General features: G+C 37.2%; 1 protein-coding gene across 1 annotated transcript in view; it reads right to left on the bottom strand.

Annotated features, from left to right (window-relative positions):
• Positions 1-2,023: 2,023 nt before the first annotated feature.
• LOC124711908 (WASH complex subunit 2) overlaps positions 2,024-20,415 on the bottom strand; it is a 216,181-nt gene continuing 197,789 nt past the window's right edge. Inside the window, exon 17 of the mRNA XM_047242161.1 lies at positions 2,024-3,278. The gene's annotated coding sequence lies outside the window, so the exon portion shown is untranslated. The remainder of the gene's footprint in view (positions 3,279-20,415) is intronic.

Here is a 20,415-nt window from a genome sequence, read left to right as displayed (position 1 = left end):
CAAGGCTAGTCCAGTAGCTTACTCATTCAGTTTGTAGTTTTGGAGGGGGGGGGGGGGGGGGCAGGTGCAGAAGAAAAGGATGGGGGGGGGAGGGAGAGGGAGAGAGAGGGGGGAGGGGGAGAGAGAGAGGAGCTATTCTTGACAATGTGCAGGAGTGGAAAGAAGTAGTTGCAACATGTTTATGTTGTTACAGATTTCAACACAAAGCAGAACATCTTTTAATGCAAAATATCATGGTCTGAAAACCGATATATTAATCGTCACTGCTTAAAAACACAAGATTTTTTATGAAGATATAAAAACAAATGCAAGAACATGACTAAGTCTGTGAGCTGATAAACTGTAAAGAATTACACAAAAATGCAAAAAATCCAATAATTAATTAAATAAACAATTGTAACTCAATCTAACAAAAGCAACACTTCATAAGCTGCAGATAAAGCACATATCTGAGTGACTATGCCACATGTTTTCAAGATGATCTCCTGTAATTACAAGTTAAATATTGGTGAAACCAATGGGAGAAAATTCAATGTTTATCCCTAATAAAGAGCTATGAAATAAACTTAAAACTTATTCAAGACTGCAGCTTTCAACTAACAAAATCAAAGGATAATTCACATATCTCAGTAATCTATGGCTGAGTGGGCATAGTTCATAAAATATCAAAGTTTCTAGGCAACACTGGTGGCCTGAAGTGTACATTCTCCCAGTGACACTCAGACTTTTTCTGTGATGTTCGATAATTTGTAGATTGCGACAGATTAATTCTTTCAAGAGTGATATAACAACTTTACATTCCACAGCAGGATTGTTGCAGTTGAGGACCATTGGCTTCATCATGGAAACAAAAGTATGTTTTTGAAATTATGATATCATAACTATCTTTTAAAGTTATTGTATCTTTAAGGTCCTGGGTCACACATAAACTAGCAGCAAAAGATGGTCACCAACTACATACATATTCTTGGGAGGTGCAATAATATTCTCCTGTCACAATAATAATACTGCCAGCAATAGTCTGATGGAAACAATGGAGCTATTCTTCTTCAGAACCTTGGTATCAAACTTACCTACATAGTTAAATAACTGAAAATAAAAGAAATTGTAGGAATAATCTGTAATCATCTGAAGGAAAAAATGCCCACAAAATATGATCAGGACATGCTCAAGATATTCTGAAAGAAAACATACCATTATAACAACAACTAAAGGTGAGATGTAAATAAGAAATGACAGAACAGATACTGAACTTAATTAATCAGACAAAATAAACATAGAGCTACCCTCAAAGTTTTAGCATTTGTGAAACAGATACCACATTATCAAACCTATGAGTTGTGTGACTGATTGAAAGATGTTTTTGAGCAAGTATTTAGTTTTTGAGCAGGTGTTTAATCGAAGAAACAAAGTGAAAATGACAAGAGCCAATTATCTACTGACAATTCACAAGGCATAGTGGATGCTGATGCAACAGCTCATATAAGTTTTACATAAAATAAAATAAAATAAATGAGATGGTATTAGTTATGGAATAAATAAAACACAGAGATGAACTCTTCTGTGTGGAAGGTAGTATTAATACAGGGTGATTCAAAAAGAATACCACAACTTTAGGAATTTAAAACTCTGCAACGACAAAAGGCAGAGCTAAGCACTATCTGTCGGCGAATTAAGGGAGCTATAAAGTTTCATTTAGTTGTACATTTGTTCGCTTGAGGCGCTGTTGACTAGGCGTCAGCGTCAGTTGATGCTAAGATGGCGACCGCTCAACAGAAAGCTTTTTGTGTTATTGAGTATGGCAGAAGTAATTTTTTCTTATGGGGGTATGTTAAGGATATGGTGTTTAGGCCACCTCTCCCAGCCACAATTGATGATTTGAAACGAGAAATAACAGCAGCTATCCAAACTGTTACGCCTGATATGCTACAGAGAGTGTGGAACGAGTTGGAGTATCGGGTTGATATTGCTCGAGTGTCTGGAAGGGGCCATATTGAACATCTCTGAACTTGTTTTTGAGTGAAAAAAACCTTTTTAAATACTCTTTGTAATGATGTATAACAGAAGGTTATATTATGTTTCTTTCATTAAATACACACTTGTAAAGTTGTGGTATTCTTTTTGAATCACCCTGTATTTTCTCAACATGCAAATACTAACCTAAAAAGTAACTGGCCATAATATTGAAAATGCAATCCTATGAAATAATACAGCAAATAAAAAAACAACAAAAAGAAAATAATCTAAAAAGTTAGCAACAAGAAACAAACCTGACGAAGTAATACATATGGAATCACCAATTCACACTTCTAAGGACAACAATTCTTATGATACATTTGTTTGTGTGACCACGACAACAATTCTTACTGTAGCTCAGATTTAAATATAACTTAGTCACTTCAAACTTTATAAATAGATAGATATTTTTAAAGATGGTTATAGTGTCTTTTGAACTCTAAGCAAATATTGTTCTTCACCATATACCAGACAGATGAATCTGAACATAAAGGTATATTGTGCTTATGCTTCAGGATGACAATGATATTAATAGTAAGTTGCTAACAATAACACTTAATACTGTCAGTAATTAACTAAATCCATAATATCTAGATATCTATTTTCAAGATATATCATATACTGACCATTCTTTCACATTCCAGTCATAATTTCAAATAATGCTTGACTTGAAAGTATTTGACACATTTTTCTCACTTTCTACGGTTACATAAACAACTAATTACTTTCCTTTGAACACACAAACTGACTTCAACTATAACTCATAGAACAACAACAACAACAACAACAACAACAATAATAATAATAATAACAATAATAATAAACCATTTTCCACCAGTCCAGCAAATACAAATATGGACATTAACTTCCTTTGTATCTCAAGTAATGATCAAATTTACCAAAATTTTAGGCACAATTTTATGGGAACAACATAAAAATATTGTTATTTTTTACTTTCTTTTAGATAAATCTAAAAAAGAGGATGCATGAGTATTTCAGCATTATCTCAGCACTCTAGCTTATCTAATCATCCACAGGTTACAACAACTGCTTAGCAAATGGTTCACTGCATACACAAATATATAGTACAATTTTAGCACCGAACACAGACAACTTGGCAACAACATGTTCACACAATCATTGACCATGGAAGAATTGTGAAAAAGCTACAAATCATTAACATCTGTTCAGTTAAATGATTGTTTATAAGGCAACTACTTTTGCACAGCATCTGCTTCCACTGCCGATGGCAACACGTTCACCTAGACAAACAACAGGACATTCATTAAATCATGGAAAGAAAAACATTAAGATTTTCAGCATAAAATTATCATAAGTAAGGCAACAGTTAGTAAAATTTTAAGAAATTAGAACAGCTGCATGCAACTGCTTGTAGTTTTCAGTTATAAATTTACGAAGAAGGATTCTAAAACTTGAATGTGTTGTTCAAGGATGTTAACTGAATATTGGACTGATGTGTGGCTTACAGACATGTAATGCTATAAAGACTTAACTAGTTTTCAAACTACCATTTTTTTTTCTAGCCCGTGTATACTGCAATACTACTGAACTGTCCATTTCTTTCATAACAAAAATTGATTGCAACCACTTAGTCTGTTCCTAATTGACTGCTTCAGACTCAAGGCTCTTTCTCCGTCACATAAATTTTTATGCAGTAAATGGTTATTCTGATGTAAGATAACAAACAAATTTCACTACTACATACAGCACACTGAAATCATACATCTCTTTGCATATTGATCTTTTTATTTGTATCTGATTTATCAGTTTTCTTCATATGTTTCAAGCTTTAGTATTTGGTTTCTCTTTTGCAAGTGACACCCAACATTACTATTATGTATTGGAAGTCTGAACCATCTCTTATTCACAGTGACATATAGGTTCTGCAGGGGATAACTCCCACGAAATAATCCTGCAAACCATGATACGAGAGCACTGCACAACTTTCTTTAAAAAGCCTTTTGAAATAATAGGAGTATCACAGTTAGTATACTAGGAGGAAATTTCTCAATAAAGGTAATTTGTTTCAGCCAAATCATTATATTCTAATACATTTATTAATAATGGTCGATTAAAATGCTGATACAAATAAATCAGTAACTTACAAGATAACATGTCTTGGAAAAAATCAAAGTCCAGGTTTGCAATCAATGTTTAAAAGCCAGTCTATTAACATGCATATGAACAACATTCTGTCTAGTTTTGATTCCACAAGATTTGTTGTGATTTTCTTTTTTGTATGTTTTCAGCCCTTCTATGACCATGCAAACCAAGTTCATTGATATACTGTAAACATGATTTTGCGCGCAAATAAAAGTGGCACTCTCTGAAGATTCTTGAATACTATTTTGATCCATTCAATTGCAGAAATATTCATTTAATCCACAAGCCATCATAATAAAGAATCCACATTAGCTGAAGGTGACCTGTTGTGTACATTCATTAGCAGAGTGCTTCTGATCATTCAGTTCTATTAAATAGTGTAGTATAATGGCAACACTAACTATACAAGTGGAAGTGGAGTAATAGGTCTTTGTTTTGCACTGAACCATAACAAACAAACATCACACATTTATAAATTTTAAATCCCCTCCTACATATAATGAAACCATGGATCTGTAACCTTGGAAAAACTGCCACACGGTAAGTATAAGCAAATCCATGGGCGTTTTGGATTTTAGAATGTATGATGGGATTGATTGTCTTCTACAAATAAAACAACAAAATATAGGTAATAGATCTCAATACACAGTCTCATGTACAATCATGAAAGATATCCAAATGCACGTAACTCCAGCTGCAGATCATTTACAAGGAATATGTTCCTTCATTTTCAACAAGTTAAAACTGGGCAGCTGAATTCAGATGTGACACTTCTCATTGATATGATTTACATAAATTATATCCCACAACTGCAACCACAAATGAAAACATCCGAAAATTGCACAATATGCTATTAAATCATCAAAAATTAAAGATGTATGAAATAGCTAAAAACACAAGTATATCAAGAAATGCCAATGGCACAGGTCTTTTTAAGTTGTCTGCTGCATTTGCTGAATGTTGAAGAAAAATGTGGAAACGGTACTAGGTTTGTTTTAATCAGCAAACCAAAATCATAGACAGAGGCTAGTGGTCTTTGTAAAGGGTAAGAACAAGAACTGATAAATAGTTTTGAAGAGCAGGTGGATGAAAAAATACTTGAAATGATGTATGGACTTTAATAATAATAATAATAATAATAATAATAATAATAATAATAATAATAATAATCCCCGTGGAGGCCCGGGAAAAGAATAGGCCTCCGGTATGTTCTGCCAGTCGTAAAAGGCGAAGAAAAGAACAAACCACTAATAGGGCTAACCCCCCTTTTAGTGTGATTACTTGGTTCAGGACAGAACTAAAGAAGCCTCGGACAAGCGCCGTCATGGTCGGGGACGACGCTTGAACCCTATGCCCGCCCACAATAGTAACGACACTGCTAGCCAACTGGAAAATGATTTAAATCCAAATAGAGGTGTTTTGCAGGATATGCTTCCTGCAACCACCCTAGAAGGAAAACAAAGACAGAGGATGAGATGGTCAGATGAAGTTCATTGACACCTCATGTTCTGTTATTACCAAGCAACAAACCTAGGAACCAACACAACTGGATACAGATCACAAGTATACATAACATTTATTACCAGATACCCGGAATTAAAATTTTTAACAGAATGACGACTAGCTGATCAGATCCGTGTAATAATAAAAAATAACAGGATACCCCAGTCAGAATTAGAAAACATCAAACAACAAGTACAACAAATACTGGAACAAAATTATGTGCAATCAGAAGAAGAAGAAAATACAGTAATGGACTCAAACATCCCAGAGAAAACAAACAAAGAACAAAACGTGTCAATTACACAATCAGAGGAAAACGAAATCTTAAGACAGCCACCAGAACAAGCACAAATAGAACACGAAGTGACACACATATTAGATATAGAAGAGAAATTTCAGCTGACATATATAGAATACAAAGACACAAATACAGACATTAGACCAATCTTGCATAGACCACCAAATAACCCACAAGTCGAAACAACAACAACAACTATCAACACAATCATACACAACAAAATAAATGAAAATACAACTATGGAAGAGTTACAACTACTAGTTTATGTAGGAGCACTCACTACGCTAAATATACACACTAGGCAGAGATCAGAACCAACCAACACACAGAAGAAACCCACAAAACCAGCATGGCAACACAGGCTACACATCAGAATAGAAAAACTGAGAAAAGACATCGGGCAGCTAACACAATTTATCAGAAATGAAATATCAGACAAAAAACGAAAAAGGTTAGGTAAAATCTCACAACAAGAAGCAATAGAGCAATTAGATGAAAAGAAGCAGAAATTACAAGCATTGGCCAAACGACTTAGAAGTACAAAAAAAGTGAAAATAGAAGGAAACAAAACCAAACATTCAACACAAACCAAAAGAGATTTTACCAAACAATAGATAACACACACATTAAAATAGACAATCCACCAAACATAACAGACATGGAACACTTCTGGAGCAACATATGGTCAAACCCGGTACAACATAACAGGCATGCACGGTGGATACAAGCAGAAACGGACTCATACAAGATGATATCACAAATGCCTGAAGCGATAATTTTGCAACATGAAGTCACCCGAGCAATTAATTCTACGCACAATTGGAAAGCCCCTGGAAATTATAAAATAGCAAACTTCTGGCTAAAGAAGTTCACCTCAACACATTCACATCTAACTAAATTATTTAACAATATAATGGAAGGAAACATTCCACGTGGGAAAAATTATATATAAAAACAAAGATGAGGTGACTTACCGAACAAAAGCGCTGGCAGGTCGATAGACACACAAACAAACACAAACATACACACAAAATTCAAGCTTTCGCAACAAACTGTTGCCTCATCAGGAAAGAGGGAAGGAGAGGGGAAGACGAAAGGAAGTGGGTTTTAAGGGAGAGGGTAAGGAGTCATTCCAATCCCGGGAGCGGAAAGACTTACCTTAGGGGGAAAAAATGAGATCCATCCTTCATGAAATCCTCCCCACTCCGCCAAGAGTGTCTTTCCGCCGTCCACCTAACCTTCGTAACCTGTTAGTTCATCCCTACGAAATCCCCAAACCACCTTCCCTACCCTCTGGCTCCTATCCTTGTAACCGCCCCCGATGCAAAACCTGTCCCATGCACCCTCCCACCACCACCTACTCCAGTCCTGTAACCCGGAAGGTGTACACGATCAGAGGCAGAGCCACGTGTGAAAGCACCCACGTGATTTACCAACTGACCTGCCTACACTGTGATGCATTCTATGTGGGAATGACCAGCAACAAACTGTCCATTCGCATGAATGGACACAGGCAGACAGTGTTTGTTGGTAATGAGGATCACCCTGTGGCTAAACATGCCTTGGTGCACAGCCAGCACATCTTGGCACAGTGTTACACCGTCCGGGTTATCTGGATACTTCCCACCAACACCAACCTATCCGAACTCCGGAGATGGGAACTTGCCCTTCAGTATATCCTCTCTTCTCGTCATCCGCCAGGCCTCAATCTCCGCTAATTTCAAGTTGCCGCCACTCATACCTCACCTGTCTTTCAACAACTTCTTTGCCTCTACACTTCTATCTCGACTGACATCTCTGCCCAAACTCTTTGTCTTTAAATATGTCTGCTTGTGTCTGTATGTGTGGATGGATATGTGCGTGTGTGCGAGTGTATACCTGTCCTTTTTTCCCCCTAAGGTAAGTCTTTCCGCTCCCGGGATTGGAATGACTCCTTACCCTCTCCCTTAAAACCCACTTCCTTTCGTCTTCCCCTATCCTTCCCTCTTTCCTGATGAGGCAACAGTTTGTTGCGAAAGCTTGAATTTTGTGTGTATGTTTGTGTTTGTTTGTGTGTCTATCGACCTGCCAGCGCTTTTGTTCGGTAAGTCACCTCATCTTTGTTTTTATATATAAATTATTTAACAGTTACATTGCAGACCCATACACATTCCCTGATACACTTACACATGGAATAACTTATCTGAAACCTAAAGATCAAGCAGACACAGCAAACCCAGCTAAATATCGCCCCATAACATGCCTACCAACAATCTACAAAACATTAACTTCAGTCATTAAACAGAAATTAATGACACATACAGCACAGAACAAAATTATAAATGAAGAACAAAAAGGCTGTTGCAAAGGAGCACGAGGGTGTAAAGGGCAACTGATAATAGATGCAGAGGTGACATATCAAGCTAAAACTAAACAAAGGTCGCTACACTATGCATACATTGATTACCAAAAAGCTTTTGATAGTGTACCCCACTCATGGTTACTACAAATATTGGAAATATACAAAGTAGATCCTAAATTGATACAGTTCCTAAACATAGTAATGAAAAATTGGAAAACCACACTTAATATCCAAACAAATTCAAATAATATCACATCACAGCCAATACAGATTAAGCATGGAATATATCAAGGAGACTCATTAAGTCCTCTCTGGTTCTGCCTTGCTCTGAACCCACTATCCAACATGCTAAATAATACAAATTATGGATACAATATTACTGGAACATACCCACACAAAATCACACATTTGCTATACATGGATGATCTAAAACTACTGGCAGCAACAAATCAACAACTCAACTAATTACTAAAGATAACAGAAGTAGTCAGCAATAATATAAATATGGCTTTTGGAACAGACAAATGTAAGAAAAATAGCATAGTCAAGGGAAAACACACTAAACAAGAAGATTACATATTGGATAACCACAGCGACTGCATAGAAGCGATGGAAAAAACAGATGCCTATAAATATCTAGGATACAGACAAAAAATAGGAATAGATAATACAAATATTAAAGAAGAACTAAAAGAAAAATATAGACAAAGACTAACAAAATACTGAAAACAGAATTGACAGCAAGAAACAAGACAAAAGCTTATGCTATACCAATGCTTATGCTATACCAATATTGACCTACTCATTTGGAGTAGTGAAATGGAGTAACACAGACCTACAAGCACTCAATACACTTACACGATCACAATGCCACAAATATAGAATACATCACATACATTCAGCAACTGAAAGATTCACATTAAGCAGAAAGGAAGGAGGAAGGGGATTTATCGACATAAAAAACCTACATTATGGACAGGTAGACAATTTAAGAAAATTCTTTATAGAATGAGCAGAAACTAGCAAAATACACAAAGCAATAACTCTTATAAATACATTGGCTACACCACTGCAATTTCATAACCACTTCTACAACCCTTTGGATCACATAACATCAACAGATACAAAGAAAGTAAATTGGAAAAAGAAAACACTACATGGCAAGCACCCGAATCATCTAACACAGCCACACATCGATCAAGACGCATCCAACACATGGCTAAGAAAAGGCAATATATACAGTGAGACGGAAGGATTCATGATTGCAATACAGGATCAAACAATAAACACCAGACATTACAGCAAACATATTATTAAAGATCCCAATACCACAACAGATAAATGCAGACTTTGCAAACAACAAATAGAAACAGTAGATCACATCACAAGTGGATGTACAATACTAGCAAATACAGAATACCCCAGAAGACATGACAATGTAGCAAAAATAATACATCAACAGCTTGCCTTACAACACAAACTTATAAAACAACATGTTCCCACATACAAGTATGCACCACAAAATGTACTGGAGAATGATGAATACAAATTATACTGGAACAGAACCATTATAACAGATAAAACAACACCACATAACAAACCTGACATCATACTCACCAATAAAAAGAAGAAATTAACACAACTAATCGAAATATCCATACCCAATACAACAAATATGCAAAAGAAAACAGGAGAAAAAATTGAAAAATACATCCAACTGGCTGAGGAAGTCAAGGACATGTGGCATCAGGATAAAGTTGACATTATACCAATTATACTATCAACTACAGGAGTCATACCGCACAATATCCACCAGTACATCAATGCAATATAGCTACATCCAAACTTATATATACAACTACAGAAATCTGTAATTATTTATACATGTTCAATTACCCGAAAGTTCCTAAATGCAATATAACACATACCATACAGTTAAAAGGAAGTGACGCTTGATCAAGGTCCACGTCACTTTCCATTTTTAACCAGACTTAACGTCTGAGAAAGTAAAGAAGTAATAATAATAATAATAATAATAAGCCATATTTCACAAGGGTAACAAGTGGTGCTTTGGTTACTTGGGAAACTGAGGATGTTGGAACATAAGATCTATTTCATTCTAACTTCCACCTACTCCAACTTCTGAAGTAGTTTGTGGCTTGAGTATGTTTTGAGTCCAAAGAAGTAGCTCCAGACCACCTCGAATTAGGCTTCATGAACCATGTGTACTCGTGGGATTCAAGGACAAAGTTCACTGAGCCAAAAATATCACTTATTTGCATAATCAGGGAGGTTGTAAGGGTTAAGCTATTTTATGGTCTGACTAAGCAAAAGGTTTTCATTAAATACATATGTTTAATTTCACACATGTTTAAATGGTAGTTGCAGGTGAACAGGGAAACAATCTTCCTGGATTTCTGAAAGGCATTCGACACTAGATCACACTGTTGATTGTTAACCAACATACAACCACATGGATTTCAGCAACAAATGTGACAAACTCAAAGCATTTTTGAGCTGTAAGAACTGATACATTATTCTGGATGGTGAATGTTCAACAGAAACAAAAATAACATTGAGTGAGCCATGATGAAATGTTACAGGACTGCTCACATGTTTCCAGCACACAAAAAAATGTATTGGGTGGGGTCAGCATGCAAACTACGTATGCCTTATTTGCAAAGTATATGCGATATCATGAATATAAACAAGCAGATCCACTAATTCTCACATGGTTTTGAGGAAATTTTGCTTTATGTTCACAATGGAAAACTTAAAAAGAAAAACATTGCAGAGCCATACAATGCAGACTTTCATGGCCAGGGTTTACAGTCTTAGTGGCATCGGTTTTTTGGGAATTAGACTTATCTATGGAAAACGTTTCTGTCAGCTTGAAACTATATGTGCAAAGGGTGTTCAAAAAGTTTTGCACAGTCATCTCTAGTTCTTTTATTTTTTGCAGGAGGAGAATGAAATTTTTTGTAAACATACTTAGCTATAAGTTGGTATATAAAAGTATTTTCCTTATATATCTAAAAACAAAGATGATGTGACTTACCAAATGAAAGTGCTGGCAGGTCGACAGACACACAAACAAACACAAACATACACACACTTCTGCCTCGACTGACATCTCTGCCCAAACTCTTTGTCTTTAAATATGTCTGCTTGTGTCTGTATATGTGTGGATGGATATGTGTGTGTGTGCGAGTGTATACCCGTCCTTTTTTCCCCCTAAGGTAAGTCTTTCCGCTCCCGGGATTGGAATGACTCCTTACCCTCTCCCTTGAAACCCACATCCTTTCATCTTTCCCTCTCCTTCCCTCTTTCCTGATGAGGCAACATTTGTTGCGAAAGCTTGAATTTTGTGTGTATGTTTGTGTTTGTTTGTGTGTCTGTCGACCTGCCAGCACTTTCATTTGGTAAGTCACATCATCTTTGTTTTTAGATATATATTTCCTACGTGGAATGTTTCCCTCTATTATAACCAAAGTATTTTCCTTTATTTACAGGTGAGCCATAATGGACCGTGAAGTATACGTCAGGTTGCGTCAACAGTCGGAGTTCCTCTTCAAGATCAGCGATGACTCTGCCACATCGATTCACAGGAAGTTGCTCCCTGTTTATGGGGAGGACACAGCGGATCACAGCAGTATCCAGCGGTGGTTGCAGAGGTTTAAAGAAGGTGATTTCTCTCTACTGGACAATCCACAATGTGGTAGACCATTGACGGCAGTGAGTGATGTGAAAAAAGGAGACAATTGGTCAAATTATCCAAAATGACAGATGTGTGATGACATGACAGCTTGCTTTTTGTCATTGGGTAGTGTGGAATCACTGGTACAGTCACTAGGGTACAGAAAAATCTGTGCAAGTTGGGTGCCTTGATTATTGAAAAGAGAAATGAAAACAATGAGGAAGAATGTGTGCGAGGGTCTCATGAAGACCTTTACTGAGGAATGGAAACAGTGTTTTGACGGCGTCATTACCCAGGACGAAATCTGGTTGGTTTTGTCCGAATCTGAGAACAAAACCCAATCCATGGAGTGGTGTCATCTGGGTTCCGATCGGAAGAAGAAAGCAAGACTTTCAAGAATAGCAGGCTGAAACGTGATGGCCTCCTTCTTCTGGGACCAGAGTGGTGTCATGTTCACTGACTTTTTGGAACCTGGCTCCACAATTAGCCGGGACCGTTACTGTTTGTCATTGGACAAGCTACAATGTGCCATCAAGACCCACAGATTCACGGTCAGCTCATCAGACTACACCATGACAATGCCAAACCCCATACAGCCCTTATGATGCAGGAGAAAATCAGGAAAATGGGTTGGAAAATTGTTCCTCATCCTCCCTACAGTCCTGACTTGGCTCCGCCTGATTTTTACCTCTTTGGTCATGTGAAGGCCCACCTGTGCAGTGAAACCTTTGATAGTGAGAAAGACCTTATTTCCTGTGTCAAGTGATGGTGTAAACGTCAATCCCCAGAATTTTACCGAAGGGCATTTACATCATGGAAAGAACAGTGGGCCCAATGTGTCACAGCTGATGTAGGCTACATTGACTCAGCACAGTGTATAGCTAAATGTTCCAAGTGTGTTCACAAAAAATTTCATTCTCCTCCTGCAAAAAATAAAAAAAATTAGAGACAACTGTGCAAAACTTTTTGAACGCCCTTTGTACATTAAGTAATGGCACTAAGTGTACATCTATCTGCATATTTTAAAGCATTAACCAATGTTTTACCCCAACCTTTAGTTATTATCCCTGCTTTGGAAAATTTGCTCATCGAATCACTCCTTCCATTCTCTTCTCCTCTCTTTCCCTGACTCTCCTTCTACCTCCAGCCTTTCAGCCCTATCACTGAATCCCAGCCAAAATTGTTATTCATGTATAATTTTACCACTGTAGTCAGCATAATTATTGTACTTAATGTTTGCAACATATCAGTGATTATATAAACAAGTATGAAATTTAAGCTATATAACCTTGACAGAATCAGATTATACAACCTGAAATATTTATTCCAATTCATGTATTCAACACCTGAAAACAAAGAGCTCCAAAATTCTTTAAAACTTATTCTGTATTAAGGCTATGATTTATATTCTTTGTACTTTGTGATAATGTTTCTCTTTTGCTACATGATACTTGCACCTAATAGTTTCCAGACATGATACTTGCACCTAATAGTTTCCAAACACTATCTTTGTTTACAAAATACGACAGTATACATGTGATGTGTTACGACAATGAAAGGAACATGTAACCACTAAATGTATTCTATTTTACTTATTTTATTTGTGTAGTAAGATATATGTTTAGTTTTTTTTGTCAAAAAAGAACCCCAAAACCATGTTCTAAATGTGTTTTGTTTCTCCACTAGACAGTGCCACAAGTTCTTCCAGAAACTGAACACAACACACACATACGTCATACTAACAAATGTAAATCCACCTGATGATGGAGGTTCAAAACCTCTGAAACAAGTTGTGGAAATAAATATATAGTGACTGGTAACAATGAACTTCTTGTCTCATTTGATGTCAAATATTTCTGGCTGACATTCGTATCATACTGTGGAGACTACCTCACAGGCAATGTAGATGTATGTAGTTGATATTCTACAATAAAGTGCTTTAAAATGTTAATCAATGTACTACAGCACAATTCCCAAAAAATGATGTCTTTTACATAATATTTCTTTATTCCTCAATTACAATAAACAGTGTCTGGAATGTAATATCTGTCACAAAAATACACTGTTATTTACACAAGTGTCGAGTGGGCCACATATGGTGTGCTTCTGCCACACATTGCAGCTGAGGCACCGTCTATTAACACAGTGGCTCAAGATGTCATTGTTACAGCGTTAAGTAAACCACAAGCCATAATGACAACATGTCAATACACATTGTTTAAACAGAATGTTAATATTTCGACATGGTTCAGTGCATCATAATAGAAACAGGAGACTCCTGAAGAATGCTGGCTCTGTAGCCACAGAAAAAAACAGTTAATGATATATTAAGGTCTGGAAAGTTCAGAATGGAATAACAACAATACTGGAAAGGATGGATTGCTACTCACCACATGCAGGAGGCGGTAAGTCACAGACAGGCACAGTGATAAAGACTGCTAAATATTTAAGCATTTGGCCAACAGGCCTTTTTTTGTATTCATGATTTGTTGACTGAACTTTGTTGATATGAGGATAGAAGTGCTAAAACTTAATACTGTCAAAATAAAAACTGAAGAGAACATTAAACTTAGGCATATCAACGAGTAGTATTTGATCTAGGAAATATGAATCTGGAATCATATTGAGAATGAAGTGTTTTTGTCATGGGAAATGGATGCAACCTAAGTGAATTCCCATCCAGTACTTGGAAAGGAACGTGATATGAGGAAGACTAGTTGGATGCCCACGAAAGAAGTGACTGGACCAAATTAAAGGAAACCTCAAAAGGAAACAAGAGACGTGGGATACCATGGTGATGGAGAAGCACTTCCTGACGGTGGTGGTGGTGGTGGTGGTGGTGGTGCTGCATCTAGTATTAAGAGTAGTAATAGTAGAAGTAGTAGCAGTAGCAGTAGCAGTTGTTGTTGTTTTCAGTTCAAAGAATGGTTTGATGTAGCTTTCCAAACTAGTCTTTCCTGTTATCATTATCTGCATCTATTCTTTGCAAGCCACATTATGATACATGGCAGAGGGTATATTGTGTACCACGGAAGTGTGAAAACTTAGCTTCCAGAAACAAAGAACTTCCAGCTGGGTAACAAGTACTTGATGACTACCTGATCAGTTGATTCCGTCTTTGAAAGAACAGTGGATTCAAGAGAAATGTTTTACAAGCAGTATTTTCTCATTTTTGCTGATTTTTTCACTGTTTACAGGAAATTATTGTCACTGGACGATTGTAAGGAGATGTACAGCAACTTAAACAGCGTTTGCAACTGGTGTAGCAAATGGTAGCTGCTCTAAATATGGCTAAATGCTGCATAAGGTGCATAAAACATATAAAGAACAAAATAACTCTGATTATATGATTACTGAGTGGCCAATTTCTGAAGCTTGTCACATCAGTTTAATATCTTCAGCTAAAACAGCAATTCAATAAAAAAAGGGGGAGGTAAAATTATCTTCAATCCAAATGTTTGTTTGAAGACTGGCGTTACTAGACTTGGCTCCTACAAATGGAGATGGTGGTATGCCCTTTCATTCTGCTGACTCTCAAACTGACTCATCCAGTCACTTACAGCTACAGTCTGACTGGGACTCTGAATCATGGTGCAACCCTGTATTTTTCACATAGAGAAATCATAGCCAGGTGTGAAAGAATTGACAAGTTACACAAAAATTTCTAGGACTGACTGGCATTTGAAAACCAGACCTTTGAAAATGAAGTCTTACAAGTATCCACTGAGCTATTGAGTTGCAGTAACATCAAATAGGAAAAACACATGAAATTAGAAGTAGGAAAAATGAATTGAACACTTTGATTTTAATAATAACATCTTGTTGTGTCTGCACTTGGATCTTACAATCATCTTGACACAATGTGCTCCGTCTGAACAAAATTTTGCCGCAACTGACTACAGTCATTAACAGTGGCCTTTTTATACATCTCAGAGAACCAAGAACACCTGTGAGAGGAATCTTTGGTGTTGGCCTGCAACACAAAGTGATGGGACAGAACGCAAGTGGTACAAGCTGATAGAAGCAATGAATCCTTATAGATTATGTGCCTCTACCACCCGAGTCCAAGACTGTTCTCTGTGATGTAAGAGAAAACACGATTCCACATTTACTTAAGGATAGGCCTTTTACCCATTTACAATATTATCCATGCCAATTTCAGTCTACAACAGTACTTTAAGACAAAGTCCTAGTAGTAACACGGGGAAGCAACTATCTGTGTCCCTGAGTTAGGCAGTGCTCTGTCACTGCAGATTCCTCATGTTGAAGTAACAGTGTGTGGCAGTGATATTCAACACACCTGTCATGAATGTGCCTATGGCTGTAACCTCCAGTTGTCTGTGAGTAAACCAAATGTGCTCACTTAATAGAGCAAAACTAGCACACTTCTTGACCCTTTCCACTCCAATGGCGAGTGGCACTTCACACTGAGAATTTTGTTTTCCACTTCAATGTCGAGCCTCATTTGATATGATTTTTTGTAGCTCTCACATGCTCCATTCTCAAATGCATCAATGCAGCAAAGTACTGTCACCTAGGGTAACTCCGTATCGAACTATAGCAATTGTGTTGCAAGAAAAATAATTATCATGTTCAAGGTATTAGGCATGAAATGGCTAGTTCTATGTGCACAGTCCTTCCTCAGGAAGAGATTGTACAGCTTTTAGAGGACACACTAAGTGAAAATGAGAATAACAAAGATTTATGGCGATGACAGTGACTATTTGAAAACAATTCAAATGAAATAATGACGATAATAATCCACCCTGATGAGTGCTTCAAAAAATATCACACACTGAAAAGTTTTACATTTTATAATGCTTATGTAAATACGTATATTTGGAAGAAAATGCACTTTTGTTTTAATGTATACCCGAACTGTTGGTCAGTGACCTCATTGTTTACAAAAAGGAACTTGAGCAATTCTTTATGATGCGCTCGCCACCCAACAGCAGCAAAATAAACAAAAATGCACAGACACACCCTGTGTCTGTATTAACGTGTGCAAAGGGCTAATACTATTGACCATTTTGGTATTACTATAATCAAAAAATCTTGCACATTTAGATATATTATCTTCATTATGGCATCACAGGAAAAAATTGAGGACACTCAGCAGTTTCCCCTTCTCCTTATGAAGTTTATCCAACTTCCATAGAAGTTCAACCATCTCCTCCCTGAAGATTGCACAATGAGCCTTCTGAATCAATAAAATGGAACATGTTCTTCAAAAACTTCAATCTTTTGCTGCTATTCTGCTGAGATTACAAAGTTAAAAATTCTCAAAGATTAGTATAGTACTACTGCCTACAGGGAATAATTTGGATGCCCCACCTGCAATTTGCAAAGTTTCTAGTGTCTGTTCTTAACATTCACATCAGAAAATGGTTTTTTACCCAGAGATTGAAGTCCTTTACAACTCGGTCTCTCACATTTGCTTGTGAACTTCCATTTATTGTCTCTTTTTTACCCTGGTTCCTCTTGAAGAGTCCATGATCTGAATCAGTGAAAAACTAAATATAGAAATGATACTTCGCCACCATGTGCTGGTGTCAACTTATTAATTATTCAAAGCTAAGTATTTTGAACAAACTGACAAGAGTGGCTATGAGAAATCCATTATCCTCCACAGTCAGCAATTTATTTTGGAAGATTTTGAAGACAGGATGCTGAGGACAGCTTTTTTAAAAACCTACCATTTCTGGAGGAACACTGGTGATACATTTAAGTATGGTGTGGCCTCATGGATTAGAGACTCTCAACCGATTCTTGGATTATAGTAATAGCATTCATTCGCACCAAAATCATGTTCGCACTAGAAGTCTAAAGGAATGGAAGGCTTTCAGTTCTGGACGTTCTGGTCTACTGGAAGGATGCTTGGACTCTGAGGCACAGTGTTTATAAAGCAATGAGTTGTCATCCACTCTGTCAATTCACAGGAGTCCTGAAGATGTTGGATAGGAGGGTACACACCACCTCAGAAGCAAAAATACTGAGAAATGGACTACAACACCTTAAGCTTTTGTCTGAATAGAATTGCTAACTAACAGACAGAGCTGTTGCGATTTTGAGTTAGGACCTTCACCAGAAGCAGATATGTAGATTGGTTTCTTTCTATCTGTACGCTGGTAGCGCATCCTCAAAGATAGGAGGAACTGGAAAAGCTGCAATATCAAAAGTGTGCTTCATGCACCAGCCGAGATTAGAGTACTCCTTAGCTCAGTTAAAGATGATCTAGAACTGAGGAAATCTAGTGTTCACACAATTCTTTAACATTGTGGGAAACATTTACTGGCCACGCGGTTCACACCACTGACAACAGATGTGTAGCGCACCATCGTCATAAACAGTTACTGTAACCTGAGAAATCTACAGTGGCAGAGAACATTCTAACTGAGGGACACAGAATGATATATGATAAGACAGATAGTTGTTCCTGCATCTGACTATTGGGACTGTATCTTGAAGTAGTAGATTTAAATTAGAGTGGCAGATCAATACAGACAAGGCTATCCTTTAAGGAGAATGTGGAATCCTGTTTTATCCTGTATTAAAAAATACAATGGCCTTTGACTCTGGTGGCAGAGGCACATATTCCGTAGTGAATCATCACCTCTGCCAGCTTTTATCCCTGGTGCTCTGTAGTACCTCCACTTTGTGTTACAGACCAACACCAACAATCTCTCTTGCAAGTGCTGCTGTTTCTCTGAGGGTATACAAAAATGACACTATTCATTGTGGGAATCAGTTCTGGTGAGATTCAGTAAACAGCATTCAAACCTCAGAATGGTGGCCAAATGGAACAATAAAGACACTGCCAAGATCATTGTATGATCCAGCTGCAACAATAGGAAGGTTTATGTAAGTACGCTTTGATATGTTGGGTGGGTTCTGGAAAAGTGTGTTCCATCTGTAAAGAAAACTGTGTACAACACAACAGTGTCACATGACACTATTCATTGTGGGAATCAGTTCTGGTGAGATTCAGTAAACAGCATTCAAACCTCAGAATGGTGGCCAAATGGAACAATAAAGACACTGCCCAGATCATTGTATGATCCAGCTGAAACAATAGAAAGGTTTATGTAAGTACGCTTTGATATGTTGGGTGGGTTCTGGAAAAGTGTGTTCCATCTGTAAAGAAAACTGTGTACAACACAACAGTGTCACTCATATTACAATAACGAAGTGTTTGTGAAGCATGATAGCAGACACTGAAAAACTTTAGGGATCCACTGCTCAGATTGTAAGAATTTGGTATACGTAATAACAAAGCGTAACAGACATTCAGGAACCAAAATGGGGAAACTATGGAAGTAAGGTAATACTGTTCTTATGAAACTCCATTAGATAAATTTACTGAGGATGACTGCGCAACTATTCTGCTGCTTCCATAATACACAGCATAGGAAGAATGAGACAAGAAAAATTAGGATGCACTGCTCAGTCATTTTTCCTCCGCTTCAAATACCAATGGAGTAAGGCACGTTATTAACGTCTTGGCATTTAGTACTCTCCACCCATATACTGATAGCAGTTTGCATGGCACACATGTAGACACAGGTCAAATCAACAGCCAAACGAAACCTTTCTTCTGTACATTTCTTCCCTGGAGGTCTCTCCCTATATTCTGTGATCACATTTTGTTTCTCTCTCACCCTCTCCCCAACCCACACCCACAAAAATTCCACTTCCATACCACCCATATCAGGCAAAATTGATACTTGCTCCAGGCAGGCTGGAGTGTTTAAAAAAAAGCTTGAGGGAATACAGTGGAGCTACGAGCAAATGGCAAAATGAATGGGGTCACAACATCGGTGGTAAGTGTTCCAACTGAGTATTTAAGTCAGATGGGAGGCTCCAGATGGCTGAAGTGGTAAAGGCAACCATTCATGAGAAGTGAAGAATCCAAATTCGAGTGCTAGTCCAGACACAAATTCCCAAGTACAGCTGTTGAATTATCTTAATGCGCATAGAGGCCAAGTCACACATTAATTCTATTTAACATGTCTATGATGTTTTTATAAGTCATTTTCTGCAGCACATTATTTAAGTCTAGAACTTTTGAAATAGACTAACTGATTGTACTGTTCATATAGGAGGTAAAAAAGGTGATTTCTTCACTCAGGAACACACTATGGCCACTAATTACTGCTCAAAACATGCAGTTCAACAGATACTTTCATTTAATGTCTATGTTAGTACGGCAAAATATATTACCAAGATGTGGTAGCATAAAAACCATGAAATACACCACATATCTTGGACACAATAATGGCAGCTCCGCACTCTCTGAGTACTCTCAACTCTCTCAAGAATACCAGTATATTTTTCTTGTCCGAGAACTACAACGAGCAGCTCTTGAAAGACAGAGGTTGCCATTTAGACAAGAGATCTTAATTTGCAGTGCGTAACTACCTGAGATCCTGTGCCACA

This window comes from Schistocerca piceifrons, chromosome 8, assembly GCF_021461385.2.
Source record: "Schistocerca piceifrons isolate TAMUIC-IGC-003096 chromosome 8, iqSchPice1.1, whole genome shotgun sequence".
Lineage (NCBI taxonomy): Eukaryota > Metazoa > Arthropoda > Insecta > Orthoptera > Acrididae > Schistocerca > Schistocerca piceifrons.
The sequence above is the reverse complement of the archived record's forward strand: the minus strand, read 5'-3'. Positions and strand labels throughout refer to the sequence as shown.